This window comes from Daphnia pulex, chromosome 8 (assembly GCF_021134715.1).
Source record: "Daphnia pulex isolate KAP4 chromosome 8, ASM2113471v1".
NCBI classification, from domain to species: domain Eukaryota; kingdom Metazoa; phylum Arthropoda; class Branchiopoda; order Diplostraca; family Daphniidae; genus Daphnia; species Daphnia pulex.
The window spans coordinates 12,385,819-12,398,332 of NC_060024.1; the positions used below are offsets into that span (position 1 = coordinate 12,385,819).

Below are 12,514 nucleotides of genomic sequence, written 5' to 3' on the forward strand. Positions count from 1 at the left end.
ATAGCTGCTTCTGGCTGCACACAGCAGCAGCCGGCCAGCCTACAAGAAGAGGAATATATATATAAGAGGGAAAAAAGAATGGATAACAAGAAAGATCAAATAAAATAAGAAGAAGAAGAAGAAAAAACATGGCCTGGGCGCGTTCTTCTCGTACCCACACCCAAATCTAATACCTTCCAGAGAGTCGGACAATGTTGGAAAGAATTTTGATGGAAATGCCAAGCATAGTGTCATCACAGTTCGAGGGTTTTTTTTTTTATTTTTTTAAACGGCGGTGGCGGCAAATTCATGAGAAGCTTAGCCACAGCTTGGCTCTTATATATGATGCTCGAGTATTATTATCACGAAAGAGAGGACATGTAAGGCCTATAATAAAGGCCAGCGGGGCTCTCTCTCTCTATTCACAAACGGTCATCCATCATTGTATGGATTCCGGAGGAAAAAAGAAAAAGAAATAAAATTGATCCAATCTTCGACATTTGGCGCATAACAAGTGCCATCATCAAAAGAAAAAGAATAAAAGATGGCGAACAAAATTCAACTGGAAATTACAAAATGTGCAGACACACTTCCATATAAAAGATTCCGCAATCCATCGGGGGTAGAAGAAGATGAATAAATAAAATAGAAATCGAGTAAAGTAATCAGGACGAGGAAACAAGTCGATTAGATTGTCGAGTTTTCATAATAAATGAGACACGCCAACCCCCTTTGGAATTCAATCCGCCAGAGTGTCTGCCTTTTCTCTCTCACGCTGATGATGTACACACAATTTTCCCGAAGCCCAAATCGGAATTAAGTGGTGGAGACGAATGGGAAACGTAAACCAGTGGGGGATACAAGAAGAAACCCTCTTTGACTATACGTCTGTGTGTGTGTGATGGGCGGCCAATGGGTCCGTCGAATCGTTAGTGTGTTACACGGTCGGTCGTAGTGGAAGCCTGGCGAAAAGGAATTACGGCCTTGTGATTGCACTTCCATCGTGGCTGCTGCCACAGTGACTAAGAGAAAGAGAGACTCTCTCGCACAAGGAGAGGGATGGCTGTGATGGATGGCAACGTCGACGCTCACAGCTTCCATTTCACTTTCTGATTAAATGCCGTTAACCTATCCACAAGCCAATCTCGTGTTGCAGCGCCTTTAAAATGAATGACTTCATCTTATAGCAAAATCCAGCGACCGCCCTTTGGCCCGCTCCTGCTGCTTGCTACACTTTTATTTGAGTTTTTTCTACCAGGGTGGTTGGGATGGAAAAAAAAATAAAAATCCCAGTCAGCACATCAATCTAACATGTTTCTTTCTTTTTTCAAGTTAAAAGAGAGAAAAAAGAAAATTACATATTTTTTTTTGTTCCCCCTTCCAACTGGTCGTAAAGTCATTTGTGTGGTGGAGGCCCGGCCCCCCTCTCACCCACAAGCGCGTTTCTTCCTGCTGGAAAATGATTGGCCTGGCGTGCAAAAGACACTGACTAATACTCAACAGGCTTTTTTCTTCTTGCGTAGTTGGAGTGCCAGAGTGCTTCAATGCGCTCAAGACGACCCCCCTCCACGAGAGTTCTACTCAACAAAAAAAATTCTACAAGTTCCATCGCATTTAAATGTAATGCAGCCATTTCTTAGATGATATTTTCCTTCCTCCCAAAAGGAGAAGAAGAAGGAAAAGTTGATGGTATTTAAATGTGAACGCGGTAAATCATGCGCCGAGAAAAGAAAAAGAAATAATACAAAAAAAGAAGAAGAAATATGTTTGAGAGTCAAGTACGTACGAGTACGACTTACCGATCTTCACCTCGGTGTGTCGAGAGAGATAACTTTCATGTTACACCATAACCCGCATACGGTCAGTGTCGTTTCGTCTCCCTTTTTAAAAAAAGAAAAGGAAAATTCTCTTATCCAGCGGGGGCACCCGGAATTGAGACGGACGATGCCAAGCCGAGCTTCATCTTCTATCCCAGCCAAATGTCGCGGGCTGCGAAAGGAGATCTGCAAAATAGAGAGAAAGAGAGAATGAAGACGTTTTCTTTAACATGAGAGATATAGTCCATTTGGTTGGTAAGAAAAGAAAAGCGTTCAGTAAATATATTTATATCTATCTATCTATCTATCTATCCATCCATCTATCGGATGCAAACACAAACAAAAAGGCAAAGTCTGAGAGAGTCTCTCAGGCGGGGGTAAATCGTCTCCGTCCTTCTCGCCGGATGAAAAAGCGACGCGCCTCGTTTCCTATTGGGAGACGGGGAGAGAAAAGAGCGCAGCCATTTCCATATACAACGTGGAATATCTCAAAGAAATTGTATGTGGGTCCCTGTCGAGCCAGTCTCTCTTCTCTCAACTATCTTTGCCCAACTTCTTTCTTTGCGCATCTCACGCGGACTTGAGCCCCGGCCCAGTCGTCGAAACGTACAGCGCACAAATGACGTTCACTTTGTCTCCTAAACGACATCTGCCAAAGGAGAGAGAAATTGGAGAGAGAAAAGAAAAAAAGAAAAAAAAAAAACGACAAAGTGTGCCGCTCTTATAGCGCATAGCAACTCTTGGAGGAGGGCAAGGATATTATTGACGGACAATATAAGTAAGAAAAAAATAAAAAAAAAGGGAATTTTCACTTCAAATGGGTTTACGCTTTTCAGAGGATTGCCGGCCGGGGTAATACGATCCTTGTTCCGACGCAATCATCTTGACGAGTTCATCTTATTTAAAGGAATGTGTAATCATTTCTTTCTCTAAACTGTGATGGGTGAGTTGAGAAAAAAGTTTCTTTTGAAAAAGTGGGGTTAGGTAGTACGTCGGTTGATGATGACGAGGGCCATCGTCGAGCAAAGCCAATTAGACGCCGAGCATTTTTGTCGTCAGCTATATATAATATAATATTATACACAGCGCTGGGAGGTAAAAAACAAAGTAAAAAAAAAGAACCTAACACACAAAAAAAAAATTAACACACAGCTGGGCTTTGGGTGAGGGAGGGCCGGCTATGTAGTCCGTCATCGTCGAGCAGTCGCGTAAATGAATACCACACACGCACCTATAGCCGACGGGCGTTACAATTTGGAACTTTTTCCTTTTTTAAGGAAAGAAAAGAAAATGGAGAAACAAAATAGAACTAAACACACAAGCCGAGAGAAGGGGAAATTAGGAGAAGAGAAGACCCAACCCGTTTGATGTTTAAGGAACTGGCCGTGTAATTTCCAAATGAATAGGATCAGAAAAATAAAAAAAGCAGCAGCTCCTGAAAGTTTTACAACGTCAGGCGACAAAAGAAGAAGAAAAATCCCAGGCGTTACATTTCTTCTTCTTTTTCTTCCACCCACTTTTATTTCATTTCACAAAGGGGAGAATGAGAAGATGATAATCATCATCATCAAAACAGCCCCGGCAAAATACCGGGCCGAGAGGTATTTACACTTAAGACACACACACACACAAGGGCCGCGTCTGTACCAGCACTATACGTGCGTCATATTTTCCAGGCAGAGAGAAAAAAGGGGAGAACGGTGCAATGATTTACGACTTTACGTTTTTCAATCGACGCGCATCATTCTCTCTCTGCTGCGCTACGACCATTTTCTTACCAGTTCTTTTCCGGCGACATAAATCAAGAAATATATAAGAAGAAGAAGAAAAAATAAAGAAGAGTGCCCACGGAAGAACTCGCTGTCGTCCCAATTAAAACATAAAAGACAGGCACGGGCCAGCAAAGGGTTGCGATGGCACTGTGGGTGCCAAGGGGTTGGAGTCCTGAAAGACACATTGTCTAGAGGACGGACGGCCGCTGTTATCATCAAAACACACCAGGTGTTTCACCGAATAATTCACGTGTAGACTATTCAAATATTGACTGAATAAACATTTCAATTTTCTGGTTTGAATTGAATTGATCCAGTAATGTCGAGAAAATGGGCATCGGTTCTCGGGTCCATAAATTATTTCAACTGGTGCCAAGAAAATACGTTCCAGCAATTCAAAACAGACGACCTTGCAGGGTTAACTCTACACGACCCAAAATAGCCGCATCGCTTTATCCTATTCCTGCAAAGTCCTAGGCCTAGACAGGAGGAAACGGAACCCCCCTCTCCGTGGTCCCTCAAAGGAAACAAGAGCACAAGTCGACCCCGCTGGCTTTTTATAGGCCATTTGAGGCCGGTAAATAGTCACACAACAAATAAAAACCAGTCTTAATCTGTTACTGTTTATGTGTGGCGCTATGATTGTCAAGTGCGGTTGGTTGGCTCCGTGATCTGCCCAAACGGGACCCACCACCGACAGTCCAAGAGTTGTCTAACGCGGAATACGTGCGGCCGCCGGGAGCCCAGCAACACGTTGGTCGTCCATTAAGGTAACAACACATCGTAAACGTCGGCAGCGACTTAGTCGCAAACGTAAAAGAAAAAAAAAAAAAACTCCCTCGGCGGATCAGAGTTACGACGCCGTTACTCCTCCGCTCTTTCACGTTCCAACCTACAAAAGAGACTCGGGCGGCCGGCAAACAATTCCTCCCCAGTACTTAGGCTTCACGTTTTAGTAGCGATGCTCATCTTGTTTGCTGTGACAGGACACCCAATCTCCTCGACTCTTTTCTCGTGTTAAACACGCGTATGCACAACATGTTTTTCCCCTTTGTATACAGCAGGTCGTGATATGATGACGGACCAGCCCATTCAATCAGATAGTGTGCCCTGTGTGTTATGTATACACAGCAGTTTCAGTTTTTATTTGACTTTTCTTTAAGGTTTGTTTTTTCTTTTTTCGACAGCCGAAGGAAAATGACGTTCACACCAGACCGCAAAACTTTGGGTCTTGCCTATGTAATCATTGGCTTCCTTCCTTCTTTTCTTTTCTTAGAAAGAAAGAAAGAAAAAACGTTACATGATTTATTGGCGTATATTTTCGTCGCTGGCTTAATGAGTTGATGATGACGACTTGGCGATATTATTCAAAAGCTTCGGGTGCGCCGTGGCAGACGCAGTCTACTAGAGAGACAATGCCAAGTTGCAACTCGAAAGAAAAAAAGAAGATGATAAATATATATAGGCGGTCGTAGCGGTTCCCGACTTCCGTTCTTTCTCTTTGTTTTTGTTTTTTTTGTTTGTAAAATTTCTATATTTGATTTATCCGCATTTATTTCTTTGTTTTATTTATTTATTTTTTGTATTTCATTTTGACGCCTTTTTCACGCTCGAGGTAAAACAACAGAACTGCTCGGCTGCTCTTCTCTGTACATAGATTAACGAAAAAAGGGCGGGGCCGGTCAGAGATTCCAATGAAATATAATGACTGCACTTTTTGTTTTTCTCTTTCGGGAGGGATGTGGGAGGTGTCAATAATATGCGGCGCGGTGATTCACCGTTGGTATTCACGGTGCGTCAAACAGAAGCTCGCGGCCATCTTACCAGAGAGAGAGAGAGAAAGAAAAAACTATGTTTTATTCTCTTTTCCTTTCTGGCTTCCATTTCCTAGCCACTATCATCATTTACTGCCTTAACTGATAATCAATAAATCAATCCGACTCCCGGTCATTGGGTCCAATCCAAACGGCTGAACTGAATGACCAAGTAGCTCAGCTTACTCTCATCCTCGCCATTCTTTTCTCTAGTTTTCACGGTGTCACATGTCGTTTTTCCCTTTCCAGATTTGAATCGGGAAACATAAAATAATAATAATTTAGTTAGGCCCTATTCGATCCTTGTTGGATTTTGATTCGCATTATTTGGGATCACAAAACCGAAATCATATGCCTAAGACATCGAATGGTGAAACTGAACAAGCGACCGACTGACAACGACCTTCAAGATTCTTACACAAATCCAATTTTTATTTTGCAAACGAGAAAATCTTTGCACCAAAAGAAGAAAATTCAAAAGGAATTGAGAACAAGGAAAAACTTGGGGACAGACTGCGCGTTTTAGGGCCACACTGTTATAAAAAAAAATATATCCGCTGGCTCTCTTACAACGAGAAAAAAATGCAAAAAAAAAGAGAAAGAAGACCAGGCAGTGTTGTAAAACTGACAAGTCGTGTTTTTTTCTTCTTCTTCTTCTAGGCGGTCCGTTCTTTTTCCATGTCGTGGATTTCCCCGATTTTTTAAAAAAGTCAAAATCTGATTTTCCCTTTCGTCCTTTTTTTCCCAATACGTTTCGGTTGTAAAACGATTTTTTACGACTCCCAAAAATCTCAAAAAGCAGTACACCCGAAGAGAGAGTAGTACTACTTCTACTTGCATAGTTCCCTTTTCATTTTACTAGGGGGGGGGGGGTTTCTCTGTTAGTGTTGTACAAGAAATTTTCTTGTAGGATCTGGACAAACAGTAAAACAGAAAAATCAAGGCTTTCCCTTTCACTATACTGGGCAAGGGCAATTTGCAATTCGATCTAAAATGTCTTTGCAGTGAAAAATGATGCACATCCTGTTGGGAGTTACACGTTTACAGGATCAAAAACAAAATAAACAACGACGTCAAAGAAGAAGAAGAAAAAATGTTAATTTCGTCCGTAATTTCCCGATTTGGATTCGATAAGTTAGTGGACACGAGACCAAGTATAGAATCAAAAATGGCCACGATGGTAGTAGTGTGTACGTGTGTAACTAATCGATCGAAAACGATCCGATACGGCTTCTAATATCGAGGACAACAACCAAAACAACAAAAACGGGAAAAAAAGAAAGAAAGAAGTCGGCCGGTTACGCGTGTGTGCGCGCTCCGGTCCGCGCCTCTCTGCACACGCCAATGTTGTTGTGTCTGTGTGTGTGCTAGTAGTAGGGCACTGCTGCCATTTAATAAATCAATATCCAAATAATGAGTTATGGAGATGAAGGGAAATGTTGGGCACCAACAGCAACAGCAGCAGCAGCAGCTTTCCAAAAACTAGAGCTCATCCTTTTTTCCACCCTCGTCGGTCGCTATATTCGTTTTTCAGTTCCCTTTTTGGCATCGAAGCCTCTCTCTTGTCCTCCATCCCCAAAAAGGATATATTCGTTTCCTATTTTTTTTTTTTTGTTTGGCCCTCCTCTATGTGTCCACCACCCCTCGACGCTTGGCTTTTCGGTTTCCCCCCTTTTTCTTCTCTAGCCAAATATACAAGTTAATATAAATGTATAATATGGACGCCGGGGCGGAGGGGGGCTCCTCCTCCATCGTCGGATCGGTATTACCAACCGACAGTCTCAGCAGGGGCGCTATTTGGCCAGTTGGCTCACGTCGCCGTTATTACATCGACCACAGATGCACTTGATCGCCATCTCTTCCTCATACCCTTCGCTCGGATATCGCATCCCCCGCACGTGAAAGGCTAAACCTCCTTTGACCTTCTCTATCGAGAGATAGCGCGTCTGTCGTTCCATCACAAAATAAAAGAAGCTCGAGAGGAAATTCCAGATATTAAAACACACAAGAAACGCGGGGACGAACACTGAACTCGATTATCCCATTTTCTATTTTTTAAATCAACCTTTAAACTTTAAAAACAAGGAAATGGAGTGTCCTAAACGCGTTTGATTCATGTCAAGATTGTACGACGCTGCATGAGATGAAATAACACAATCTTTTTTTTTCTCCCTGTTGTTTAAGATATGGATTCGTGAGTCGAGATGATTCATAACCAACCGGCCAGCGTCGTCGTAAATCTTTTATTTATTTATTTTTTTCAATTTCTTTTGATCTCTCATTTTTGTTTTTGTTTCCTTTTAGATTTCCAAACGAATAAATGTACTCGATACGTTAGCTTCATCGGCTAAATAAAATTTCTTTTGTCCTTGTTCAAAAAAGTTGTCGTCCTCTACCCTGGTCGGTGCTATATGACGAAGACGGGTAAAAAATTGTTTGCGTCATCAATCTGTGGTCCCAGTGTTTGCGTGAGTTCGCCTTTTTGTAAATAAAAAATGCGCGCAAGTATATACACAGTAGAGAAAAGAAAAAATGGAAAAAATCGTGAATGCGTGTTTGAATAAACGACGTACAAGAAAGAGAAAATATTAAAAAAGAGAGCCTGCGCTGCTGCTGCTCGCATGATGAATGATTTCGATTTTGAACGCAGTCGGAGACAAAGTCTCTCTCCCTCGCAGGATTGGCCGTCCGAGCTGGTCCAATCGTTCCTTCCTTTTTTCTTTTCTCTTTGACGCTGGCGAGGGGTGAGAGAGTCCAGGAAAATACCAGTTAGGCTGAGCGATTGTGCTGTGGGGGTTGTACAGGACTCTTAAAGAGAGAGAGAAGGGCACAGACGACGAGGAAAAAGTACTGTACACGAAACACAGTCGAGAGCGATTTTTCATCGTCGGGCACAGAAGAGAGAGTGTGCAAGGGGGTTCCTACATCCTCGGTGTGTTGGGAGAGCTAGAGAAAAGAGACCTTTTTTTCATTCGGTCCATCATCAATCGCTGCCACTGGGTCCGCCCTCCCTTTCTGATGCGCCACTGGTCCGACAGCGGAGCAGCGCCCAAGAAGAATTTGCTAATCCGCTCTTGGAGGAGAATTCGCTTCTCTTTTCTTTCTCCCCTCCACTTCCCAAACCAGCCAGCCAACCAGCCAACAAACATACAATGTTGTTCCTTTTGCCCGGTATAGGAGGAGGGTGTGGGTGTCGAGCTGGACTTTCCCAACTTCCTTCATCACACAACATCCAACAGTTTTTTCTCCCCCCTTGAAAGCTTTTCGACTCTTTTTTTCTTTAGATTTTTTTCTTCTTCTTCTTCTGCCCACTGCAATAACAGACTCACACAATTCCAAGGGAAAAGAAAATATACGAAAGAAAAAAAAGAAAAAAAAAGAGGCTGGACTGTAGTGAGAGAGGCAAATCCGGCGTCGGGAATGGACGATGGCAGTGTAGTCTCCGGAGGATTTGAGCGCTCTACGCTCGTGTAACTCGAACTCTCTCGACTCTCTACCGACTACACCAACAAGAATCTCTCTCTTTTCTCGTTATTTTCAATCAGTGGCCGTACAACATCCAAAGAGAAAAACAGAGGAGAAAAAAAGGTTTGAATAATACACACACAAGTTTCGTTATTATTTCAGCTGGTGGAAGAAGAAGAAGAAGAAGAAGAATTTACTCCAAACAACAAACAATCGCCTCCCCCTTTTTTTCCCTCCTTCCTATCCCGCTGCGGTTTCCAAAATGTCTTTGGCCCTTTCGTCCCGTTTCGTGAGTGAACCGCCTCTGGAGCAATCACGACGCCATCATTTCGTTTTACTCTCGAAAGAAAGAAAGACAACAAAAACCAGGGAAAGCAGAAACTAAAAACAAAAGAAACAAACAAACAAAAAAAAGAGAGATGACACCCCAAGATATCCGCAATCCGACGAGTACTCGAAAGGGTGAAGGCTCCCAGCGAGCGAACAACTGGGAATAATAGAGTTGTTATATACATATTTTTCTCCCAGTAAAAAAAAAAAAAAAAAAAAAAAAAATAGAAAAGAAAAACTATTCAGCATGGCTAATTGGTAGTTTTCGGTCGGATTCCATCGGCAGTCCTTCCCCCGCCCGTTCTCAATGGGGCCAATGTTTTATTAGGTAGTAGTGGTAGTAGTACCAGTATAGTAATAGTTAGTAGGCGGTTTGTCGCTTTTTTATCTTTATTTATTTATCTTCGGCTCCTAGGGCGGCCATTCTGCGCTCTTTTTACTTCTTTTGACTTGTATCTCCTATGCACAGGGCGGCATGAGGAGCCTCGGCGCACGTTCCATCGACGGAGTTTACGATGACAGCAATGGCCCATTACCACGTCGTGAAAGAAAAGAGCAGACACACACACACAAGAGAAAAGAAAAAAGGGTCGAAAAAAAGATAGGAGGGTTTTTCTCTCTTTTGCCTTGGTTATATGACCCCGTGACGTCACAAGTTCGACCCTAAACCAATACAACCGCTCCATTCTCTTTTACCTACAACATCTTCTCTCTCCCACACAAAAGGGTGAAAACTGAATGGAGGAGCAAGTCGACACGTAACAGATTCTTATGGCCTATATCATACTGTGTCTGTGAGGAGAGCCTGATGGGTCCATAAAACTGGCAACCGCACACTCAACACTTACACAACCGTCCAATCTTTCCCCGTATATATATATAACAGTCGGCGGTGTGGGCTATAAAGAAGATGGACTTCATGAAGACGCCAACGACCGGCAAAGGAAAAAAATAGAGAAAAAAAGGGGTCCAAATGACGGTGTTTCCCCGCGACCTTGTCCCTCTCTTGAATTTTATTGTGTCTCTCTCTCTCTCTCTCTTTCTCCTTTATATAGGCAGAATCACGTGCTCCCAAAGGAAGGAGTTCCCGCCCACTTAAAACCTGGCTTCGATTACCATCGCGTGATAAAATGTTTGCAGTTTTTTTTCAAGAGTTGCCTAAATGTGTTGTACGGCCTTTTTCAAATTGTTGTTCGACCCTCTAACATATTCACCGCTTCTCTTTTGTTTTTCATTATTACTGGAATGGATTTGGTTTTGGTATTCATGTGCTATGGGCAGGGATTTAGGAGCCGGGGATGAAGGACGACGAGACTTACAACTATAGTCCAGCTCGGAGAATCGGCTCCGCAAAGGGGATGGAGGGGATGTAGAGTACATACATGATCGAACCGCCCCAACTCGAAAGATCGCAGAGTCATCGTCCTGTGGAGATGCGGAGGAGGCCGGACGGACGGAAATACATCAGCACGGGCGCTACTGTGCGTCCAATGCGCGGCGTCGCCGGGGAGTCGTAAATTCACCGCCATTTAATGAGCTCGAAATATGTGTGTGTGGGCTGGATGGGTTTCCGCACACAAGACCCTGGGCTCTCTTATCTTCGTGGAAAAAAAGGCAATCGGGAAAGAGACAAACAACGAGACAAGATTCTGGTTTCGGTTCCAGTCGGCTGCATCCAGTTATTTCGGATTCATGTATTCGATAGTGCCTTTAACTCTATTTGTCTATTTCTTTTAACGACTCCCATTTCTTTTCTTTTCTTTTTTTTTTTAAAGAAGACAACTTTACAAATTCATACTAACATTTAGATTTGACAAATGTTTACTAGAAAACCCGCCAGAAAGCAGTCTTCCAGTTAACAAATAGTATTCAATTCGGATCATAGGTAGCGTATGCTGTCAAAACAGCTCATTCAAATCCCTCATCATTCAACAAGAAAAATAATTCAAAATTCAACAAGAAAATTGTTTCAAATAGTTGATTAAAATTGAATGCATTTTTATGCTGGCTAATTGCAATTTTTTTACTTGTTATAAAAAATTGGCAAATCAATAAACGAGCATTGTCAATAAATGAGCGATGAAAACCTTTAAAAAATCAAACTAGTTAATGTATTCGTCGCTAGATGGCGATAGACGATGATCCTTCTAAAATAAAATTCGATTCGATCCCGGGCCAAACAAACAAGAAGAGCACAGCTATCCTCTACATGTAAAGAAAGAAACGAACGTGTTTCATTATTTTTACGTCCACTTTTTGCGATAGAATCAATTCCTTTAAAACAAGTTTCGAATTTTCTGTCGCCTGTTTTTTCTTCAGCGGTATAAGCGCCGGTATTTCTGTAATTACTAACATCAAAAGTGTTTCTGGAATGTTAGTACCCAGTAATATCTGTTCCATAGTTTAGGCGGATCAAAAACGACACGGAATGCCGACAATGTTCGAGCCTATAACTCCGATAAAAAAAAAGAGAGAGAGAGAACTGAGAATTCTCATAGGCCAATATGACCCAAAACATATTGGAATTTTTGTTCCATTGCCCAGGGAATATTCAACAGCGACAAAAGATACCCCTCGCCTTTGTTGTTCAGTCCCATACATAATAACGCGAACACATACCTGCCGCAGACAAAAAAAATTTGGCAATTTCAGACTTTGGAGGGACTCTAAATCGGCTTTGAAAAAGACAACTGTGCAAAAAAAAAATAAAAGTTACAGGTAATCGGCGATGATCATCTAGGAGCTACGGAGGGTATCAGCCTCCACTTCTTTCTTTTCTCGCATCCCCTCTTAAAATGGTTGACTCTCGGCATATACACACACACAAAAGTCGTATAGATTATTGCCCGTTGATAATTCCATCAAAGAGAGCTGATTGCTGTTGCTGTTTCCTATATTTTTTCTTTTGCTCGCGTTATTTCTTCAACTATATTTTTTCTTCAGATTTTTTCTTCTTCGTGTTCTCCCTTTTGGGCATTTTCTGTTCTTCTTCTCTTTAAAACGAAAAGAGCGCGCGCGCGAGCGGCTTCCAAGATGACTTAAACTAATGTGTTCCTTCTCTTCAGGTTTTTTCTTTTTCTTTTCTTTTAGGTTTCTTTCTTTCCTTTGGCCTCTCCACTTTTTCCCATCCAACAGGTTCCACTGGCCGATGCGATGGCAACGCGCGTCACGGGCTGGATTTCCTTTTCTCATTTTAATTGCTTGTAGCATACTACCACAGCTTGCAGCGTATAGTAGAAGAGAGCCTTCTACTTGCACCATTACGTAAACAACAATCGAAGACGGTCGTCGGCGTACCCACAAAAATAAAGTAAAAAAGAAAGAAAGAAAGAACCGG

The 12,514-nt window shown here is 42.3% G+C and overlaps 1 long non-coding RNA gene across 2 annotated transcripts in view; it reads right to left on the reverse strand.

Annotated features, from left to right (window-relative positions):
* Positions 1–12,514, reverse strand: part of LOC124199985 — a 225,479-nt gene that overhangs the window by 72,355 nt on the left and 140,610 nt on the right. For both annotated transcript variants that reach the window (XR_006877114.1, XR_006877115.1), the window contains one exon: positions 1,779–1,982. This is a non-coding gene — a long non-coding RNA (uncharacterized LOC124199985). The remainder of the gene's footprint in view (positions 1–1,778; positions 1,983–12,514) is intronic.